This window comes from Hylobates moloch, unplaced genomic scaffold (genome assembly GCF_009828535.3).
Source record: "Hylobates moloch isolate HMO894 unplaced genomic scaffold, HMol_V3 SCAFFOLD_12, whole genome shotgun sequence".
NCBI classification, from domain to species: domain Eukaryota; kingdom Metazoa; phylum Chordata; class Mammalia; order Primates; family Hylobatidae; genus Hylobates; species Hylobates moloch.
The window spans coordinates 16,746,676-16,770,761 of NW_026652287.1; the positions used below are offsets into that span (position 1 = coordinate 16,746,676).

Below are 24,086 nucleotides of genomic sequence, written 5' to 3' on the forward strand. Positions count from 1 at the left end.
AATAGGATCATAATGTGAAGACAGTGTACTGACAACAGAGTATGTGCCTATTTTGTGAGATGCACAGATACATGTAATTACCTTATAAGTGGTATGGGATGAATTAAGTGGAGTAACCATGGGAAAGAAACAGTACAGTGGTGCAGTGAAGTGCAACTTGAAGTGGTGTTGTAGCATAAATTTTGATTATTAGATAGCAGACAAGTTAAATTCCTTAGATACGGTAATGTACAGCAGCCAGAGAGAGGTTATTTCATATTGCTAATTGCATATCAGATTCAGTGCCCAGATGACTTACCTTTTGGGAAAACAAAACCCACTCACTTTTATGGAACATACTCTCTGCTAGAGACACTATTTTAAGCACCTTTATATGTTATCTTAGTTAATCTTTAAAAAAGTTTGCATAAAGTAGTTGGAGTTTCAGAAAATGTACTCTGAATTCATAGTAAAAACTACAGTAGGTCAGCTATTGGTTGTATTAGCCACATCGATTAACCACAAACATGGAGAACTTATATGGAGCATGCTTTGAGCAAAGATTTTATGTTTTGGGGTGTGCTTTTTCTTTAGGGAATTTTTTTGTGAGGAAATAGATTTGGGACAAAGATTCTCAGACCAAACTCAGTTTTGGAATCACCCAGAATTTCAGAAATGGGATCTCAGTTCACTATCAGGGTCGAATTGTTGGGAGCTGGGCCCTTTGGGACAGTGAAGGACAAGAGATGGGGGAAATTTGAGGAGTAGTTGGGCACCACCCTTACTTCTCATCCAAAATGAGGATGTGGACTTTATCGGTGATGGCTAAGTTTCATTTAGTAATGAGGAAAGGTTTTTGTGAAACATTCTTTTAAATGGAATCACATGAGTTAATGGTGTGAGTATTTCAGGGCTGTGAATTAAGCTGTTGGGGCAGTGAAATAGGAATTTCTCAGCTCAGTCAGAATCCTTCCTTGTGTGCTGTGTATGGAACACAGGGGCGAAGGAAAGGCCAAGCAAAGAGAAGCTGCCTGTGTGCCTGTTCTGTGGCTCTGGGTAATTACCTGGCTTCTATTAAGTTCTGTAGCATTGGTGAAATAATTGGGGATTTAAAGGAGGTGAACCAGTGTGTGGTCTCTTTTAGCCAATCCGTAACCTTTAAGGTACAAATTGCTCTGATTTTCTTCTTACTTGGAAGTAGTTTTTGTATATTCATTTTACATGATTTAGGATTTGTAACTTTAATATCCTGTCTATGAATATGAACAACCTAGTGAGGTCCATCCTTCTCTAGAGATGTAAGTAATCTCAATTATTCTTCCTTTCTTGCCTTGCCCTGCAGTTTGTTCTCATAGTGACATGTAGCAAGTAGGATCATTGTTTATATCCGTTAGGCCACAAAAGTCATTTAATGGAAAATTTGATGGAAACATTTTAGAAGGGAGTCCCAGAGAATAATGGAAATGAGTCAGCTCTGAGAGGAAGTATAAATTAATGTGATACCAGCTGCTGTGGACAAGCCGGGAACCTAGCTAATGTACTTAATGTTGTTCCTGTAGGACAACAACTTTCTGGATTCCAAATTGTTGACTTACGAGTGAAACTTCGGGACACACCCATTATGAATTGGGATCTTTCTAAGTAGACTTTCAAGAAGCAGGAGCATGCTAAATTTCTGTGGCTTTGGTAATCATTCATTCATTCTTTTCTTTTTCCCACTTTCCCTCTCCTTTTTTTTTTTTTTTTTTTTTGGAGACAAGGTGTTGCTGTGTCTCCTGGGCTCAAGTGATCACCCCTGCCCCGCCTCGGCCTCCCTGAGTGCTGGGATTACAGGCCTGAGCCACTGTGCCTGGCAGGTGTACCATATTTTGAAAATTTCTTGGGGTCCTTTAGTATCTGTATTTCTTGCCCAAATGTTTATTCTACAGTATGTAAACAGTAAAGAAAATAAACCAAATCTGGGCATTTTATAATCAGTGGTTAGCTACTGATGTAGTTCAGAATTAAGCAATCAACACCGATTATAGAGTCATTTGGCTGAAAGCAAACCTGTAATCCTTTCTTTTTTTTTTTTTTTTTTTTTTTGAGACGGAGTCTCTCTCTGTCGCCCAGGCTGGAGTGCAGTGGCGCAATCTCGGCTCACTGCAAACTCCGCCTCCCGGGTTCACGCCATTCTCCTGCCTCAGCCTCTCTGAGTAGCTGGGACTACAGGCGCCCGCCACCACGCCCGGCTAATTTTTTGTATTTTTTAGTAGAGACGGGGTTTCACCGAATCCTTTCTTTCTGAAGCCAGCAGAGCCTGAGCCCATGAAGCTTGTCAGTAGATAAGATAAAACAAAAGTCAGTTTTGAGTTCACCTGTTTGATTTGAATATAAGGAAGAGCTTGGTTGCTTGGAGTTCTAATAATTAACTACACTGTAAGAATAGTTTTAAATTTTAAACGTATAATTCCATCATATTAACATGGTCAATTTAACAAATTTGACTTAACATTGCTTTTAAATTGTGTGTAATATAAAAGTGTCACTTTATTTTTATGCACACATACATCAATTGTGCATACTTGAACTTAGTAGTAAATAAAGTGAAGTTTTTTTTTTCTTTTTTTTTTTTTTTTTTTGGTGACTGGGTCTCACTCTTGTCGCCCAGGCTGGAGTGCAGTGGCGCAATATCGGTCTGCTGCAACCTCTGCCACCCCGGTTCAAGTGATTCTCCTGCCTCAGCCTCCTGAGTAGCTGGGATTACAGGTGTGCACCACTATGCCTGGCTAATTTTTGTATTTTTAGTAGCGATGGGGTTTCACTATGTTGGCCAGGCTGGTCTCGAACTCCTGCCCTCAGGTGAGCCACCTGCTTTGGCCTCCCAAAATGCTAGGATTACAGGCGTGAGCCACTGAGTCTGGCTTTTAATGTCTTTTGTCTTGGATAGAGAACAGCTATAGGACTATTACTATATGCTTATTTGATAAGAGAAATTAGTTGTTCACAAGTATTTGAGTGCTACTATTTGCCAGGCACTGTTTGAGGCTTTGAGAATAAAGTAGTGAAGAAAACAGACTAAAATCTTGGTTCCTGTGGATTTTTAGCTCTGGTAGAGAAGATAGTAAAGAAGTAAACACACAAAATATACCAGATGATGCTGATTAGTGATATGGAGGAAAATGAAGCAGTGAAGGAGGATGGTTGCTATTTTAAGTAGGGTAGTCAGAGAAAGTCTGATTGGGTGGCATATGAGGTGAGACCTGAAAAAGGTGTGGGGATGGATATCTGTCAGAAGAGCATTTCAGGGAGAGAGAACAGTAAATACAAAGGTCATCGGGTAGAGTGTAATTGGTCTGATGAAGGACCAGTATGGCTCAAGTGGTGTGAGCAAGGGGAAGAGTAGCGGGCGTGAAGCTGGGGTAGGGTGTGGGGGACAATTTATGAAGGATGCCAAAGACCAGAGTAGAACCTCTCTCAGAGTTGAGAAGCCATTGAAGGGTTCTGAGCAGACCCAGTTAGCTCATGAGTGAGCTAACTTAACCATTTTAAGGGATTCCTCTAGCTACCACATGGAGAAGACACTGGATTGGGGAGAGCCAGCACAGAAGCAGAGTTCCCACAGGAGGCTATTGTCATGATCCAGGTTGATGATGGGGACGGCTTCCACCAGAGTCCCTGTGGTGAGGGTGGTGAGAAGTGCTCACGTTCTAGATATCATTCTGAAGGTAGAGCTGGCAACTTGGATGTAGACTGTCAAGAGAGTTAGGATAAAGCAAAAATTTCAATACATTTATAGAAAACTGCCAACACTTTTACACTGCTCAATTATTTTATTTATAGAAATAATAATTAAAAAAATCTGGATACAAAGGAATAATTGTATTTGCATATTTTGTTACTGTGTTTTCAGTTCGTTTTGTATATTTTATATATGAAGCTATTTGTGTAACCCTATTTCTGGGTCAGATTTCTATATATGAAAAAAATCAACTTCAGGATTATAATACAGTGTACTGCTGCTGCCACCTAATGTTTGTAGCCCTTCATTTAGATAATTACAATAACTAGTTATGCATAGCTTTAATATTGGTTCGAATACAGAATGTTAACAGATTAATTGTGGCTTATTTAATTGCCTTCATATTAGGTACCTTGTGTGGATATTTAATATGATAACTGAATTGCCTTGTCATAAGGTTGTGGTTTGAAGGTTAATTTTATTGGCATCTTGATCTCTGTGTTGAATTCAGTTCAACACGTATTTATTTGTTGTGCTCAGCCCCGTGTGTCTCTTTGCTCTCACGATTAGAGACAGATTTAAAAAAATCCACACATTTAAACAAATAATGAAATAATTAGCAGTTGAAGGAAACAAACAGCACAACAGACATAGCTGCCCCTTTGGACAAGGAATTTATAGTCTAACAAAGCAGATAAGTATGTAAAAATTAATTAGATTAAATGCGATGACTATCATTTCAGCCACTTTTCCTACAAAGTAGGATGGACTTTAGTTAGAAGCCTCCCTAAGATAACTTCAGTTGTTGCAAGACCTGATGTTAGTAATGCGATGATTTGTAAGTCTGTGCTGAATCCGTTTCTGCCCCAGAGAGATTTATGTTTAGGGATGACTGATTGTTGTTGAAGGTTTTGTTTTTAAACCAGTTTTTGTAATTACCTACTTTTCTGGGTCCTTTTTGTGGTTAGACTTGGATGTGATGATTTGCTTTCTCTAACATATTCCTTTCCCAGTAGCTGCTGTGTTTACGCCTTAGAGATAGCAACATTTCATGAGAGATGAAATAATTTTTGTTTGTATCTATATATGTGTGTGCATACACATACATGCACATATCTGTAAAACATCCTCATTTGTCACTGTGTAACTAGAGCTCTAAAAATACTGCTAGAACAAACGGTAACACTGGTAATGAATCCTGAAGATAGATTCAATAGTCATTGAATGTTAATGTATCCCAGGACACACATTTTGTGAACTGAGGATATAACCTTGAAACAAAACAGGCAAATCTTTACCTTCATTAAGCTTACACTCTAATTGGGAATGGGGTGAGGAGGTAGACAGTAATCACGCATAAATATTAAGTATGTTACATGGTGGTAAATGCTCTGGAAGAAAGTAAAGCAGGAGAATGAGAATAGAGCATGCTGGGAAAGGGGAGGGAGTATGTTTTTGCTCACTTTATGCAGATTTTTCTTTGTGATAATTTTGTTCCTAGGTGAGTTATAAAAAGAAAGTATACTCTTAAAATAGTTTTAAAGGTCCTGTCTGCCTTTGGAAACTGTATTAGTTGGCATTCATCTATTTATCGAGCAATTTTTTTTTTTTGAGATGGAGTTTTGGTTTTGTTGCCCAGGCTGGAGTGCAGTGGCACAATCTCAGCTCACTGCAACCTCCGCCTCCCTGGTTCAAGTGATTCTCTTGCCTCAGTCTCCTGAGTAGCTGGGATTATAGGTGTGTGCCGCCACGCCTGGCTAAGTTTTGTATTTTTAGTAGAGATGGGGGTTTCACCATGTTGGCCAGGCTGGCTTCGAACTCCTGACCTCAGGAGTACTGGCATTACAGGCGTGAGCCACCACATGCGGCCTATCCAGCAAATATTTAAAGCACACTCAGCAAGCATATTGTTAATACCTTTTGCTAGGTACTATATGCAACAAAAGAGATAAATGACATATTCTCTACCCTTAAGGAGTTTAAAATCAGATTGGGAAAATATTTTTTATAATAATATTTTATGGTAACTGTAAGAGGGTCACTTATCCTTTTTCTTAAATGAAGGTAAGTGTAAAACATTTTTAAAGCTTTGATGTTAGGTGACAAAACGTTTCAATTTTGAACTGGGATCACTTGGTGGATTTATAATACTGACCCCTGAAAGGCAATATTTTCTCTAGAGAATGTGATACCCTTCTTTGAAAAAGGAAGAATCTGCATTATAGTGCATTGTTTCCAGGTGAGTGTAATTTAGCGAACCTATGAAGTTTTCATCAATCATCATTGAATTGCTGTGTGTTTTATCTTTTAGTTTATGCAACAGTAACATATAGGACACTGTATAAAGTTTACTTTTTTCAAACCGTGAAATGTTGGCATAGTTAAGATTTAAGAAGCATGCTTTGTGATGTTCTTGACTCAGGGGGTCTTTGCTTAGCAGTGTGAGGGCCTTGCATATAAGTGCATTTATGTTTTTCTGAAATGAAAGCTCAGTGAAAAGCTCAGTGTCTCATCTACAGTCCAGTCTCTTCTTGACCACTTTTATTAAAACAAAGGTGGTAATCATCGTGGATTCAGAAATTCCAGAAATATGTCTCAACTATGTTAGGTTTCGTGGTGTCCTTCATTAACCAAATGTGCGAATCACCCTGAATTTCAGCAGTTAACTAGTCAAATAGGCACTTAAGGGTGGTTTGATTTGAAATCACTTTTTTCTTCCCTTTCGTCTTAAATACTAAAGAGAACATCCAAAGTCAGAGATTTTAGTTATCTTAAAACACCTTGAACTTTACTGGCTTAGAATGATTGGTTAAACAAAATGAAACAAAAAATGCTGCAGAATAAAGTGTTCACACCTTTCACTGTCAATGACTAACGTTTGCTTAGAATTTTCTGTTAGGTCACAATATTGCAGATGCTTTTTGAGGAATTATGACTTGACCAAGGTCAGACATGTGTTAATTGAGCTTCCCCAGATTTGTCCTGATGGCCACAAACAAGTCTGTGGGAAGACAGCAGCAGCTTAATTTACCACCCACCTTACTGAATCATAAAACTCTAGAGCTAGATGGAACCCATAAAACGACGCTGTAGCTTTGTGAGCATTCCAGCTTGGCCTCTGCTTTGCTTGCAGAAAAGAACATTGAGAGAGAATTCCAGGGACCACCCAAGAGGTCTTCAGTTCTTTCACTTTCTTTACAGCTTCAATGTTGTTACCATCCTTCCCTGTCCTGTACTCCAGTCTCTGTACCTAACAACAACAAACCCTGATGTGTAAAAAGTCCTTGAAAATTATTGAAATTACAATTTTTTTTCTCCTAAGTCTAGGCTTTAAATACCTAAAGAATAGGGCTATGTTTTATAAAATTTATTTTGTAGAATATTTAGATCCTTCTAGATTTTAACAAATATAGAATTGAAATAATGGGTTTTAAAAATTTATGTCAGGCCGGGCGTGGTGGCTCACGCCTGCAATCCCAGCACCTTGGGAGGCTGAGGCGGGCGGATTGCCTGAGGTCAGGAGTTCAAGACCAGCCTGGCCAACATGGTAAAATCCCGTCTCTACTAAAAATACAAAATTAGCCGGGTGTAGTGGCAGGCGCCTGTAATCCCAGCTACTCGGGAGGCTGAGGCAGGAGAATTGCTTGAACCTGGGAGGCGGGCAGAGGTTGCAGTGAGCTGAGATTGCACCATTGCACTCCAGCCTGGGCAACAAGAGCGAAACTCCATCTCAAAAAAAAAAAAAAAAAAAAAAAAAAAAATTACATTATTATAAAGGTATAAAAGTAACAAGCATTAATTGAGCTCTTACTGTTTCCAAGGTACAACACCGTATTTTTTAGACAAGTTTATACAAGTTGTCTGTATTCTCAGAAATACCATAGTCTAGATGGAGGCAAAATAACACTGTGGGTGCAGTCTGCTGCTTAATCTTCAATATAAGAATATACTTGGAAAGCTTGTTAATAGATTCCAAAGCCTGTTTCCCTGGGATTTTAATGTCATTTGGAGTACTTCGTAATTTATGAGTACTTCAAAATTATGAGTACCTCATAATTTTTACCCAGCTTTCACATCCTCTGTGATTCTGAAACCCCCTGAGTTTTCAAAGGCCCATACTTTGTTTAATACTAGTGTTACAAAGCAGACGAGAGTTTTCTATTTCTACCTCATTCATTTGTTATCTTTTTGGCCTTGAGAAAATTACATCCTGTTACTTGATTTCTATATCTGTAAAGTGGAGATTATATTTATCTACCTCATAAGAGTATTATGGAGGTGAATTATGTTATTGGAACATAAATTATCACTGAGTAATCGATAGCTGCTGCCATTGTTGTCCTCATCTTTATCATACCACCACCACTACTTCCATTATCACCACATCATCATTCATCTTAGCGACAAGAAGGATGCACAAAATAGCGAACAGTGTCAAGCAGCAGGTGTAAGAATGGCATAGACAATATCTGGGAGTTTAGAGATGCTCAAAATTTGGGCTGCAGTGGCCTGAGATGTTCATACAGGGAATGAAGAATGAAAAGGATTTAGCCATGTAAAGACAAAGTTGTAAGGAGAAGACTATTCCAACACAGAATTATTTCAAAATAACTTATTTTTGGTTTTTAAATTTTTACTGATGGTTTACCTCAATTGTCTTCTGTTTATGTTAACTTAAAATAATTGCTATGGTTCACCTAGTATCTCAAGTTTATTCAGGAAAATCAAATGCTCATGAAAATGTGCATGTAATGTGTTACTATGTTGTGAAGGTCACCAATTTATGTTTACTCTTATTAATGTAAACACTTGATTATATTATGCTTCTAGCTACTATATGATTATAAAACTGAAATGGTTTTATAGGTTAAATATAATCAAAACTCTAACTGATAAAAATACAGATTAAGAGCATAATATTATATGCCACCTGATGTTTACTTGAATGCAGGTTTCTGTTCATAGCAAAAATGTGGTACTGACTTCTTAGAAACAAATCTGTTTAATTTTGGCTTGCCTGTTCTGTGGATGGTGTGATGACTGAAGTCTTCCACCATTTCATCTTGTTTGAAATGCTGTAAAACTTCAGCATAACTTACTGTGGCTTCATTTGGCGTGAATGCATTATTCTTTCTCTCTCTCTCTCTCCCTCTCTGTCATACACACACACATACATACTTATTTTTTGGTCTGTGTTCTCTTCTCATTAGCCTTTGAGTGGGAACTATACATACACACACCGGCATTGAGATTGTATGGTGATACTCAGTTATGAGAAGATCATTCTGATGAGCACAGATAAGCATTAATTTTAAGCTTAAGGATTTTCTAGAGCCCCAATTTGAGAAACACTTATTTGCGTGGTAGATATGAAGGGACCATAGCACTTAGTTCAGTTTCCTCATTAAACATCAGGAGACACACAACAGCCAAAATAATCTTTGAGGCCGGGTGCAGTGGCTCACACCTGTAATCCCAGCACTTTGGGAGGCCGAGGCAGGTGGATCATGAGGTCAGAAATTCAAGACCAGCCTGGCCAAGATGGTGAAACTCCATCTCTACTAAAAATACAAAAATTAGCCGGGCATGGTAGCGGGTGCCTGTAATCCCAGCTACTCGGAAGGCTGAGGCAGAGAATTGGTTGAACCCGGGAGGCGGAGGTTGCAGTGAGCTGAGCTCATGCCACTGCACTCCAGCCTGGACAACAGAGTGAGACTCTGTCTCCAAAAAAAAAAAAAAAAGAATCTTTGAAAAACAGCCCCACTTGAAGCAGCACAGTGGCTTCTGTGTATACTGAACATAATTTCTGGATAACTCATCAAGGATCACAAAACTGATCAGCTAGCCTTTGTGTATCTGATTGACTTATACGAAAGTTTCTTCCTGCTTTAGGGACATGTACTTGCTCCTCTCCCTATTTGAATAGCTATTCCTTCATCTCACGAGCCTGGCTCCTTGATAGCATTAGGTCTCAGAACAAATACTACTTCCTTATATTATAGTGTGATCTTACCACTTGCTCCAGTTATCCATTGCTGTGTAACAAAGCACCCCAAATTTGGTGGCATAAAATGGCAACCATTTCATTATGTTCACAGGTTCTTTAGGTCAAGAATTTGGAAAGGGCATAGTAGATATGGTTTGTTTCAGCACTGTGATGTCTTGACCTTCAGCTGGCAAAGCTAGTATAATTGAATGGCTGGGTGCCAAGATCATCTGGAGGCCTTTTTATTCACATATGTGACTCATGTGAGGGCATGGATGAGCTAGGATTGTTGACTGGAGTCCCTACAAGTAGCCTTTCCATGTAACTTAGGCTTCCTTTCAGCATAGGGGCCTCAGAGGAGTTAGATTTATTACCTCAGGACTTTCAGAGCGAGTGTTCCACTGAATGAGATGGAAGCTTGCATGGCTTGTCTAACCTACCCATAGAGATTATGTGTTGTCACTTGCTTTTTTGTTTGTTTGAGACGGGGTCTCTCTCTGTTGCCTAGGCTGGAGTACAGTGGCACGATCTCAGCTCACTGCAACCTCTGCCTCCCAGGCTTAAGGGATTCTCCTGTCTCAGCCTCCCGAGTAGCTGGGACTACAGGCACATGTCACCACACCCGGATAATTTTTTGTATTTTTAGTAGAGACGGGGTTTCACCATGTTAGCCAGGATGGTCTCCATCTCCTGACCTCGTGATCCGCCTGCCTCAGCCTCCCAAAGTGCTGGGGTTACAGGTGTGAGCCACCGCGCCCGGCCACATGGTGTCTCTTTCATCCTACTCCTTCTTTGAAGCAACCATAAATCCTGTTTTTTAAGGTAAAGAAATACAGGCCTTACCTCTCAATGGGAGGAGTGTCAGACACTTGGGGTCTTGTTTTAAAACTGGCGTATCATCATAAGTAGCATAACATGGTTAACATGCGTTAAAAGACATGTTGTCTTTTAGGTATAAGGTAAAAGACTTAATTGCATTTAACTTGCATTTATCAGGGGTTTGAATAATTTTATATAAGTAAAATTATTACTCTCTGCCTCTCTCAACTAAAATGAAAGTTTTATGAAAAATCTGTTCACTGCTGAATTTTCAGCCCCTACAGTAGTGCCTAAGATATCATATCCATTCACTTGCTGAATGAATAGATACATGAATTAAAATTCAGCCACATAGCCAGTTTGCTTCACTGCTGAGACCATCCTAGAACCCTGTTATATCACCAGGGTTCTTATAAAAATTTTCTTATTAATATGTAATATAAATTGTAAATTCAGCATTTCATTTCACTGAATCTGTATCTTTGTTCATAATGTGCTTACTAAAATGAAATCGGGTGCCTTTGAAATTTAGTTCATCTCTCAGTATACTACTTCTACCTTAATGATTTATCATCCAACACTAATCATCCAGATTATGCTACTGCAAAACTAGTGTGAAGTACTGTAATTTTGTTTTTGTGAATGAGTTATGAATCTACTCTGCCTGGGACAGTGGTTGCACTGGATGTGTATCATCTAATATCAAAACTCAGTAGCAAAAAAACAGTTTATTTTATTATGCCTATGGACTCTGTGGGTCAGAACTTAAGACAGGGCACAATAGGGACCAATAGTTTTTGCTCCAGAATGTCTGAGGGCTCCACTGGAAAGGCTCCAAGAATGCAGTCTTTCTATCAGGCTGGGGCCTGATTGCCTCGGGAGGTGTTTTTATTCACATAGCTGGTAGTTGATGCTGGTTTTTGGCTGGGATGTCAGCTGAGACAGTTGGCCAGAAGAACCACATGTGGCTGCTCCGTGTGGACTAGGTTTCCTTACAGCAGGGTGGTTGCACTCCAAAAGTGATCTTCCTGAGTGCAGATATGGAGACTATCAGTTTCTTACGCTCTGGACTTGGAGACTAAGGTACAGTCACTTCGGCCATATTTTGTTTGTTGAGGCAGTTACAAAGAGCTACCCAGATCCAGGGGAGGGAATATTGATCCTACCACTTGACAGGAAGACTGATAGTGTCACACTGTAAGAAAAGGCATGCAATATAGGATATATTGTGAGCTATCTTTGGAAAATATTGTTTGTCAGACGGGCTGAACTGTGGCCTCAGGGGCCTGTCTGCCTATATCTAGAGGCCTCACATGAGTTACCATGATCCTAGAGCCCGTTAAGACCAGCTTCTGAGCAGAACCAAGAGTTACAGTACCAGCCTGGTCTCCTGTCATGCTGGATTGAGCTCTTCTTCAGGCATAGGCAGTTTCCAGATTGTTAGCACTTCCTGTTGCTCCTCTTACTTACATTAAGAGTCCTACAGGTAGAAGAAAACTCAATATTGGACTTTTAGGCAATGTTGACTGGCAGGGAAAGTGTTGCAAGAGAAAGTACTATGTTTTGTGGGTACAGTTCGGAAATTTTAAACTCAAGTCGGCTCACATAGTAAAAAGAAAACAAACTCTGGTAAAATTGGTTCTCATTTTTTTGAACAGCGCTATTGGCTTTTACTAGTTGGAGATAATTGTGCCCATTCACGCATTTTCCTTCTATCGAATGATCAAAGATTCTTCTCTTTATGCCTGGTGTTATCAGTAGTAAATCAAACTTATAGTTTTCAATTTTTTTTTTTTTTTTTGAGACGGAGTCTCGCTCTTTCACCCAGGCTGGAGTGCAGTGGCGCGATCTCGGCTCACTGCAGGCTCTGCCCCCCGGGGTTCACCCCATTCTCCTGCCTCAGCCTCCCAGGTAGCTGGGACTACAGGCGTCCGCCACCTCACCTGGCTAATTTTTTTTTTTTTTCTTTTTTCATTATTAGTAGAGACGGAGTTTCACCGTGTTAGCCAGGATGGTCTCGATCTCCTGACCTCGTGATCTGCCCGCCTCGGCCTCCCAAAGTGCTGGGATTACAGGCGTGAGCCACTGTGCCTGGCCCAAGTATTATTAGTTTTGATTTTTCCTAACAAGAGAATTGCAACTGTGCAGCAAGTGATACCGTTTCATTCCCTGCAGTTAGTCTGTTTTTCCTCTTTCTTCCTTTCCTCCTTTTCCCCTTCCTTTTGTTTGTTTTTTTTTTTTTTTTGAGACAGAGTCTCTCTTTGTCACCCAGGCTGGAGTGCAGTGTCGGCTCACTCAGCCTCTGCCTCCCTGTTTCAAGTGATTCTCCTGCCTCAGTCTCCCGAATAACTGGGATTACAGGCACACACCACCACACCCGGCTAATTTTTGTATTTTTAGTAGAGACGGGGTTTCGCCATGTTGGCCGGGCTGGTCTCGAACTCCTGACCCCAAAGATCCACTCACCTCGGCCTCCGAAAGTGTTGGGATTACAGACATGAGCCACCACACCCGGCCTGTTTCTTCCCTTTCTTTTTAACCTTGTAGCTCAGAATTAGCATGTAGTGAAATTGCAAGGGGGAAAAAAAAAGCAAGTAGAAAAGAGAAGAAAATCACATTTCCATGTGGAAATAGCATACTTAGTTTGAGTGTAGGACATTTACTCCAAATGCTAATGTTTTGTGGTATCCAATAATAATATTTTAAAAGAGATTTTGTGCTTTAGACTTAGAAAATGGTATTACAGTAGAGTTGCTGCAAAAATGACAAACTAATCCTCCTCTGCCCCATAATTTGAGTACATGTGGCAGGTTCCAGAGATGTGCCAGTAAAATAATGTGGTAGTATTTAATTTGGTACTGATTTTTTTTTTTTTTTTTTGAGACGAAGGCTCGCTCTCTTTCCCAGGCTGGAGTGCAATGCCACAATCTCGGCTCACTGCAGTCTCTGCCTCTCAGGTTCAAGTGATTCTTCCACCTCAGCCTCCTGAGTAGCTGGGATTACTGGCACCTGTTGTCATGCCCTGCTAATTTTTTTTGTACTTTTGTAGAGACTAGGTTTCACTATGTTGGCCAGGCTGATCTCGAACTCCTGACCTCAGGTGATTCGCCCGCCTCGGCCTCCCACAGTGTTGGGATTACTGGCATGAGCCACCGCACCCGGCGTTTTTCTTTTTTTGAGATGGGGTTGTGCTCTGCCACCCAGGTTGGAGTGCAGTGGCGTGATCTCGGCTCACTGCAATCTCTGGCCACCCAGGCTCAAGTGATTCTCCCACCTCAGCCTTCTGAGTAGCTGAGACTACAGGTGTGTGCCACCACTCCAGGCTAATTTTTTTGTATTTCTGGTAGAGATAAGGTTTTGCCATGTTGCCCAGGCTGGTCTTGAACTCCTGAGCTGAAGTGATCTGCCTGCCTTGGCCTCCCAAAGTGCTGGGATTACAGGTGTGCCCAGCCTTGGTACTGCTGTTTCTAAAATGTGATTGCAGTGGGATTTTGAATGATACATGCACACAAACACATATGTATATACATAAATGTGAAGGTTCTTTTTTAACCAGAACCTAAAACCTAGAGAGTTTCATCATAGCATCTGTTAAAGATGACAGGACATTGTGCCCAGCGTAATGCAGAGTTTATTTGATGAGGATTTGTGAAGGAAGTACCTTTAGTATCATTTGTACGCAGTGTTGTGGCAGAGCTGTGAATTTTTTCCTGTTTTGCAAAGAAAAGTAAGCATACTTCTTATGCTGGTTAATGGAAGTTGCCTTTCCAATTTGCTGTGCAACCTGGTGAACAGTTTGCGTGCTGAATCTTTATATAGCCTTTCCTCTCTTTAGTATTATAATATGTGCTTAGCTGGCACATACAATATGGATTATGTTTGATTATTTTGTGTATAATTTCCATAAATAAACAATCTCCTTTCCTTATAATCCCTCCTTTCCCTCCAAAATAAGCATTAGAATTGAACTAGTGGAACTTTAGACTGTCTTCTTCAGTGGTTCTCAACAGGAGAGATTTTCTTCCCCCAGAGGACGTTTGGCAATGGTTGGAGACATTTTTTGGTTGTTGTAACTTCAGATTGTGAAGCCTGAAAACCAAGCCCACAATGTATACTTTTAAAATATACATGCATTTTTCTATATTAACCTGCTTATAAAACTTTAATAAAACATACATTGTTCAAAGGTTTTTCATGTGTGTTTAAGTGAAAATGTCACTTTGAGTATGATATACTTGTTCCTTCCTGTTTATTTTTCTAGTTAATTCTTAGCTTGCTCAGTTTTAAGGTTTTTTGTTTTTTTTTTTAATGGCTTAGATACTTGTTCAGAGCTTATATTATACAATAATCCACATATATTCAACACCTACAGGCTGTTAGAGGACTGCATGCAGCTACTTACTGAATGCCAGTATTGCTTGCATTGTCTGTTGTAGAACTTCTAAATTATCAGTCCCCATACAGTACATCAAAGGAAGTTGGCAGATACAATGATCCATCTGTTATCACACCCATCAAGTGCATTGGCTCGGAGGGAAAAGGCTGCAGATTGGAGCTCAGTGTGTGAGAGAAGTGAGATTCCAAGATGCTTATCATTCTTTCCAGAAAGTCCTTTTTGGCCTTTTGACAAGCTTGACTTGCTCATTTCTAAAACAGCCTTTCAGTTTATGATACCATTACCTTTTCATTAATATTTTTGGAAAAACTAGACATGTTGTCAGAGATACTTATTTTTCTGAGAATGAGGTTTTAGGGTATCAGCTTTTCTTTCTCCCTCCTAGCGGGTGGCTGTGGGGAATTCTTGGTCAGATTGTCATAGAAAATGAGCAGTGGAAAATTGAAACTGCACAATCTGGAGAGTTTTATTTTTAAAATAGTCGTTCTTAACCTGAACTAAAGTAAAGCAAGTATAAAACATTTTTATGTTATTCCAGTGTGGCCAAGATTTTTTTTCTTAAATTTATACGAGTATGATCACTTTCAAAGAAGAGTATGATTTTCATAGTTAATCAAAAATGTTGAGGCAGTTTTTTGTGAGTTTAAGAAACCTATTGGTTTCCTGGAAAGTCATGAATGTTTATGATGTCAAGGGTCCGTTATAGAGCCTCTGAGATCTTTTAGACAAAAGCATTGATGCTGTTCTTAATGGCACTTTGAAGTTTTGGTGACTACCCTCGAGGTAAATGGGTATGTGCTGATCATTTCCTTCTTTCTTTCTTTTTCTTTCTTTCCTTCTTCCTTCCTGCCTCCCTCCCTCTTTTCTCTTTTCGTTTCGTTTCTCTTCTCTCCTCTTCTCGTCTCGTCTCGTCTCTTCTTTCTTTTCTCCTTTCCTTTCCTTTCCTTTCCTTTCCTTTCCTTTCCTTTCCTTTCCTTTCCTTTCCTTTCCTTTCCTTTTTTCTTTTTTCTTTTCTTTCTTTCTTTTTTAGACAGAGTCTCACTCTGTTGCCCAGGCTGGAGTGCCGTGGCACAGTCTCGGCTCACTACAACCTCCACCTCCCTGTTTCAAGTGATTCTCCTGCCTCAGCCTCCAGAGTAGCTGAGACTACAGGCACGTGCCACCATGTCCAGCTAAGTTTTGTATTTTTAGTAGAGATGGGGTTTCACTATGTTGGCCAGGCTGGTCTTGAACTCCTGACCTTGGGTGATCCGCCCACCTTGGCCTCCCAGAGTGCTGGGATTACAGGCGTGAGCCACCATGCCCGGCCTGTGCTGATCATTTCTATCTTGTGAATAGTCTTATTTATACAGAGTTGCTCCCTTGTCAAGGCGTAATGTCTGGTTTGGGTAGGCAAAAATCCACTCCCAAATTAGTGTCTGTGTATTATATGTCTTTGATTTAATTTACGTTCACCTCCAGAGGGGCAAAATGGTTAGAGAAAAAATAAACAGGACAATGTATGACTATTTGAAAGTTAAAAATGGCCTTGCTTTTTCCAGACTGAAGGATACAAAATGAAGACGAATAGTGAATAGTTGTCTAGCTGATTTAAAAGAGCCATTGTATTTCAGTTTCTTCTCTCTTCACCTTCATTTTAATAACTCTCCTGAAAATGGGATTTTTAGTCATCTATCTCAGAGTATAATATTTATTTCATCCTCTAAATATTTCATCTATTTATAAATAAATATTTATTTCATCCTCAAATAGATGAAATAAATATTTTCATCCGCCTGCCTCGGCCTCCCAAAGTGCTGGAATTACAGGCGTGAGCCACCATGGCCGGCCTTGAGTTATACTTTATTAAAAATAATTCTGTTTTAAAAATTGGTGAGAAACAATCACAAAAATGTGATGTATGAATAAGCCAGAGGTACTTGAGAATAATTATATGGAAGCTGATTTTCCAGGAAGAAAATAATAGAAAATAGAAAATCACTAAAACTTCCACAAAAATGCTTCTACAGCATTTTTCCACTTTTTTTGTTTTTTGCATTATGTTCCCCCTCATTCTTGAAGAGAAAATAAAAGATTCCTCAACCTTTGTAGATGTGGCTTATGATAAATACTATAGGGACCTTAGCTCATTGTACCTAATAGAATGGAACGTGGAACACATATGCCTTATTCTTGTTTACATGCACCACATCAATATGTAATACGAATTTAATTTAATATCACTCCCTTTAACTGTGTATTTTGTTATTTCAGATATAATGAACATGACTGATAGAACATTGTAAATTTATAGTGATTAAGAGCCATCATCTGTAATAATAGCCTATAGAGTTGATAAGTAGAATGAATTATGCATAGGAAAGAGAATAAAGAGAGAATTCCATTTCTAAATGTTTCTTATTGGGATAGAAGTTTTATAATTTAAAGTTGCCTGATTTTAAAACATTAAACTCTTAGGAGACCCACTTCATGACAGTAACTACTTTACATTGTGAGTTTATTGTGGTATTTTAATTTATTTTCTTGATTTTTTTTTCCTCAAGAATACCCTTCATTAATCATTCTAATCTTGTTGATTATCAAGGGTTCAAGTAAGAGCCTTCAATTGTCAGTAGGAAGAAAAGCTAAGCCTTTTATAAACGTGTCTGTCTATTTTGCATAGTATAAAAATCCTTAGAATCATATTAGGTTGCATTTTGCTCCACTTTGAATGTTTTCCTCAGGGTCACAATGTTTTTCTCTGTGGAAGGTTCTTTGCAGTATAGTAAGCACACAAGGATTGACATTGCCCTTGTACATGTCGTGCTGACATTCTTCTTTGTGGGTGAGAATACAAGTAGTAAATGAGTAATTTCTTACCGTTGTCTGCTACAAAGCAGTAGATGAGAAAGTGACTGAGTAGGACAGGACTACTTTACATTAGAGGGTCAGGTAGGGAATGCCTCTTGGAGGAGACAGCCAGATACAGGAAAAGGAAGTCACATGTCTTGAGCTCACTTTGTTGGAAAAAAGAAGGCCAGTGTTGTTGAAATGGGTACACAGAGGGAGTTGCAAGAGGTAGACAGAGGTGAGATCAGGTGGAGCCTTGTAGGCCATGGTAAGGAGCTTATTAAATAGATTATTAATTCCATGAGAAGCCGTTAAAATAAGGCTTTAAGAGGCAGGATGCTACGATGTGACTTAAGGTTTGAAAAAGATTACTTTGGCTCTCATGAATAATGGACTTCAGGTGCTTTGAGTGAAAGCAGGGAGACTAAAAAGCTTTGCTTCTTGATGAAGCTGGATTGTAAAAGAAACGGGATGACAATTTCTGTACTTTACAAAGTGTTAGTATATCTTCTGTCCAAACAACTGTTGTATGTTTACTGTGTTTCTTTAGGTTATTTTCTTTATCATCTGAACTGCTGAGTCATTCTGAGTGGGTAATATTGCCTTTGAATATATGTATATTTTAGTTAGAGTGGTAACTGTTTAATGGACTACATAGGGGTACTTATATTTAAAATTTAGTATAAAAAGTTTGGGTAAAGATTTATAGTAATTATAATTTTTGTTTATTCCATTACAGATATTTAAGCACACATCCTAAAAGTTGAGATCATGGTGTATATACAGTTGAACTTTTAACCTATTATCTCTTACATATTTTTTGTTTTTGAATTGGAGTTGAAAAAATGTTTTTAAATTATGAGTTATAACAAACAGAAAATTTCATACAAAAGAAATGAATTATTATATAACAGATCTAATACAGCTCCCAAGAAATACTACAGGCAACCAAAAATCTTTCTGAGAGCTCCATCACTATCAAAACTCTTTTAAAGTGATAAAGTAACTTTTATTGTTGTACTTTTTAACAGCTAGTATTTAAACTATGGAAAGCAGAATTAATATAATCAAGCACCAGTTGACAAACTATTGATAGCCTATATTTCAAAAGATAATTTGTAAGTTAATTATTTGGAAAAAATATATATTTTTTTAACCTATGAAAAATCTATTCTGAATGGTGGGTAGATTCTAAGGCCTGCCTATCAAAACTGATTTAGTCTGTAATGCTTGACCAGTGTTGGTTTGGGTCCTGGGTTTTGTAACTAGAAGGGGTAGGTTGGTTAGGACTTCACTTTATAAACATTTAAAATCCTCAGAATCTATCTTGGAAGGCTTTCCCACATTCTAGTGCAGTTTGTTAGAATTACGCACTTTGGGAAAGAATCTCAAAGAAAGTAAAGATAACTGTAAAAGAAGCAACAGAGCCAGTGAAGTGTTAGCATTGTCCAGTGGCTCAGGCTTTTTGGGTTTTTGGTTTGATTTATTCTTTCAACTTTTCTGGTAATTTGCAAATTCTATCCTCTTTGCAAATTCTTTGTATTTATTTGTAATACCTTTTCAAGTGAACTCTCTGTAGAACTTCCTAAGTTATAATGGCTAAAACTACAACTGGATAAAACTGCAGCTGTCCCAGTTGACTGGAGATGGAAAGGGCCAGAGGGACTCACTGGGGCTCTTGTACAGGACTCTAGTACTCCAAGGACCACAGGAAGAAACCACTGCACCTTGTGTTATGGGAGCCGCCCAGGCCTGCCCTACTCCAGACTGTGCCCTATCCAAAACAACAGTGTCACTTAACTTTCCAACCAAAATGCCATTCTAGCCAAATTTCGGAAGAACATAGGATTGAACTCATTCACACCACTGTGACTGTAAATAACTGACCTTTATTTCCTAAAGGACTTGCAGTTTTCATATTGACTCATTAATGCAAAGGAATCTTGTAGTGTTGAAACACCAACATGAAGTAAAAATATTGGTAGTGTTGGTGTATGTAGGTCATTTATAAATTTTTTGCTTATGAGTTGGAAACTTCTTGGCTTAAGTTTTGGATAATGACATCTTTTCCTGGATATATTTTAACTTAAGTTTTGAAAAACTTTTATTGCTTTCCAATAGGTTGTTTTTGCATTCATAAACAAATTAATTCTGAAGACATGAGGGGAGAATTGTACATTCTGTCTTTTAAAAGTTGAGAATAATAATTTGTGATTCTATTAAGAGCCAGATAATTGTAATGGAAATTCATATGTAAACCATAGTTGTTTATGAAAGTAAAATGTTCTGATTACTAAGAATACATTTAAACTGAAATGTTTTTAAAATAAAAATTTTTAATGTGTAGTGACATGTTTTATACTGATGATTAACTTTGTCTTTTCCAAAAAGAAGACAAGCAGGGAAAGTATGCAGAAGTAATTTGATTAGTTTTGGGGGAGTCATGACTTTACATAGTACAGAAAACCAAAATAAGAGAGACATGGATTGCCGGGCACCGACAGTAGAAATTGTATAGATGTTATCTTCTGTAATAAGACTCATTGTTTGATTTCAGATGATGAAAATTTTAAGCTTGTGTAATTCTAAAATTGTGCGGGACACATAAAAACTTCTCTTCAAAATACACTGTGTTTAAGTGCACACTAGAGTTCAGTGGTCCATTTATAGACATATTAGAGTTAGGCTACACATTTTCTAGTTTCTAACCTGCTGTGGTAGCACAGGTCAGAAAACTCTAAAATCCTACTATTTAAAATTGTTCAAGCATTTTGCTGTTTTACAAAAATTTGTTTGTGGTATGTACATAACTGTTTGCATTGATTGATTGTTTGAGATGGGATCACACTATAGTGCCCAGGCTGGCCTTGAATTTCCGGGCTCGTGTGTCCTCCCACGTCAGCAGCCTGATAGCTGGGATTATGGGCTCCTTCCACATTGCCTGGCTACATAATTATTTTTTGAAAAGCTATTACAGGTTTCAAAGTTTTGTGAACCAGACTTAACTTTTTTTATTATTGGTTAGTTTTGTTTCTTTTCTGTCTTAACAAATTTTCACATGTGCAAATTGTTTTATTTTGTAGCACATTCTTAGTGTAAAAATCAATAGTGTCGTAGAAAGCTTAAAAAAGAGAGTGTTTTTAATTGCTTAATTGTACAGACTCTGCTAACTTTGAAAAAGTATTTTCCAATATTTTGGTTTAACTATGATCTTTCAATTCATGACAAATATTTTTTTTCCTGTCAACTACCAAATTCTCTATAAACTACAACCCAGCAACACACATGTGTAAACCAACAGAAGATTGCATTTGTGTGTATGGAAAGGTGGTTCACTTTTTGAAATTCCTTAAGAAAACTGACTTTATATGTTGTCAGTATAATGTGGCTTATGACCTTTTTCTAATTTAAATTAGGGCCTTTATATTTACAGTTAAAACCTTCACCAGGTGCAGGGATTGATGGGCGTTGAGTGAAATGATAGACTGATTTAATTATTCTACCTTCTTGTTTTTAATCAAAGTTACATTTTAAAAACTGGTATAGTAGAAAGCAGTTTTTTTTCTGTCTTGGAGTAGCATTTTATATTAAGGAAAACAAATTATTATCTAGTAAAAGTAGATAACATAGTGAAGAGAACAAATTATTTTGTTGTAAGATAATGGAAAAAAAGGATACTACTGTTGAATTTTCTAGTCCTATGGTGAAAGAAGTGGAAAGAAGGTAGATCAATAGTCATTACAGTTTCAGTGACAAAAATAATTTTGTAATTTCTGCCTCCAAAAAATTGGATGTATAGAATGAATTTCTGTAAGAGTCTCTTCTGTAATATTTGCCATAGACCGTCAAGCTGAAATAAAAGCCAAGGTACCTATCAGGTCAGGTCTCAAGGAGATGGCACTGAGTTTGGTCTAAAGAAACCTTTGTGCACCAAGTCTTCACAGTAGTCAGTCAGTCTCTCTCTTTCTCTCTCTCTCTGCAGATGTTATTTTTGCTACATTTGCTATTTTAACCTGTCAGTTAAAAAATAATTACTATGTCAGTATGGCTGGCGGCTCGTATAGGAAAAATATGCTGTCTCTTAATCAAAGGTGATTACAGTTTTCCCCTGTCTATAAATGTGCTTGTTGTGTAACGAGAATGCATTAGTCTCAGCCTGATGTACGAAATGAAAGGCAGTAAGAAGCAGCACCATTGTTACCACTCCAGGCGTGTCTAATGAATCGTGTTTCCATGTTCTCTCGGTCACGCCGTAGAGTGCCCTCAGCCAGGGCTAAGCCTCCTGTAAAATGCTCTTTAAGATTATTGTAGCAAGAACAGAAATGCTGGATGACTGGGGGTGGGGAGAGAATGCCAACGAGACAGCTGCATTTCAAACAGTTACAGCTGCAAGGATTACTCATAGTAATAGCAGTGACAGACAACTGTTTGAGCTTCAGTGTAAAAGGCAATTTGGGGACTTGCCCTGTCAGAATTTTAGTAGCAAGCTTCTGTGTGCACGTGTGTGTGCATGTGCGTGTGTTTTTTATTCAAATTAGTTTGTGTCTGAAGAGTGGAAGGAAATATTTTAAATTTTTACTGCTCAATTGTGGTAATGTTGAAATCAATAGTTGAGTCATCTTTATTAAAATCATTGTCCTAGAGGAAGTTTATAAAATGTTTATTTGTAGCATTGATGAATTTAAATGTATATGTTCTAACTGAATCACATGTCTGCTTTTCCGTCTCAAAATTTATCTTGTGATGATTCCTTGTTTTAAAAATATTGGTTTTCCTTGTAATTTCTGAACATACAGCCTTGTTTAATGTAGTAGCCTTATTTTAAAAATTTATTTCAAATATGATGTAAGCTTATAAAAGTAATGCCTGTCATGAAATCTGGAAAATACTCAAAGAGGTAAAGGAGAAAACAATCATTATTCTAGCAGAGATAACTGTTAATTTTAATCCTTCTAGACCCTTGTTTATGCATTCTAGAGAATATTAAGAGCATGTTAATCGTTTTAAAGATTTAAAATGGTAATCATTTTTTAAAATATTTGAAAGAAGTAGCAAATGGGGACAAATTTGGTTTTGAGAAGTCAATAACAGCCATTGTGCAAGATTTCTTTTTCAGTGTGCAGCTATTAAAGTAACATTGCAGCCTGTTTTCTGTAGCAGTTGTCTTTTGAAGACCTTGTACAGTTTATCTCGAAATTTAGTTTTATGGTTTCCTTCAATTTAAAGTTTGCTGGCTTTACAGGGAGTCTTGTGATCCATTGAAATGCTAACTTGGGTCGTGTCTCAACTGCTACAATGCTGTGTAGAAACTGTCATTAAAATTCTGGTTATCCTGCAACTGGCAGAGAACCCATGCTGATTCCTTAGGAAGATACTACACTGTTAAAATTTTGAATCGCAATTGTGCTTCTGTCTGCCAAATATTATCAATATTTGTAATCACTTAAGGTGGCAAATAGTTTGAAATAAATGGAACGTTTTAGTATATATCTTCTATCCATGATTCGTATTTGTTTGATGAATTGACATCGGGAAGGTTGCAATCCATTTCCAACATAGATTTGTTAAGTGATACCGAATATTTTACACTCATGAGCATTCAAGAAATCAGAGCTCTAAATAGGTTGAAGTTGATATAAATAATAAGTCCATTTAGTTATTAATGACTTCAAATATAGATTCTACCAGGCAACTGATGGCAGCATAAATTGATCAGTCAGTGGTGGTGTAGTGTTGTAAGTCATTGGATTTTTTTATGTGTGAAGTGCTATATTTCATAATTAATGTAGCATTGTGCTCCTTTGTTACTCAGTTTCTTTGGTAAGTCAGTTTTTAAGAAAGCAGATACTTCAAAATCGTTTATTTATCTTGGTATCCTTCATTTGCTGCAGTTAGATTAAGTGGATACATGTTTTCTTGTTGTAATATCTGATTAGTGTAGTTTTTGGAAGTAGATTTAATAATTCAGAAGATTTTTTTTTTTTTTTACACTACAATGCGTTTTATATGTTTAAGGTAGAAATTGAAAACAAAGGCAGTGGGCAAATGATAAACCTTGGATTCAGAGCTATGCTGTCTTTAGCCGTGAGTTGCTGAAATCTAACTGGGAAACAATGTCCTTGTTTCCTGTGCCTTCCTTTACTTGTATTTTTGGAGTTTTGAGTGAAATTTGATTTTCAACAATTTTAACGGCTGAATAAGGAGTGCCATCCCTGAAAGTGCCCCTCCCCCACCTCCAATATTTGCAGTGGCCAATGCAGTTGCTGAACTCAATGTTCTGGATAATAGGTTTCATTAGTTTTGATGCCTGAGGTAAAAAAGCAGTAGGTGGGAATAAGAAGTGTTTTTGATGTCTA

At 38.0% G+C, this 24,086-nt stretch overlaps 1 protein-coding gene across 2 annotated transcripts in view; it reads left to right on the forward strand.

Moving 5' to 3' along the window:
- MED13L (mediator complex subunit 13L) overlaps positions 1-24,086 on the forward strand; it is a 324,575-nt gene that overhangs the window by 134,790 nt on the left and 165,699 nt on the right. The gene's annotated exons all lie outside the window — the stretch shown is intronic.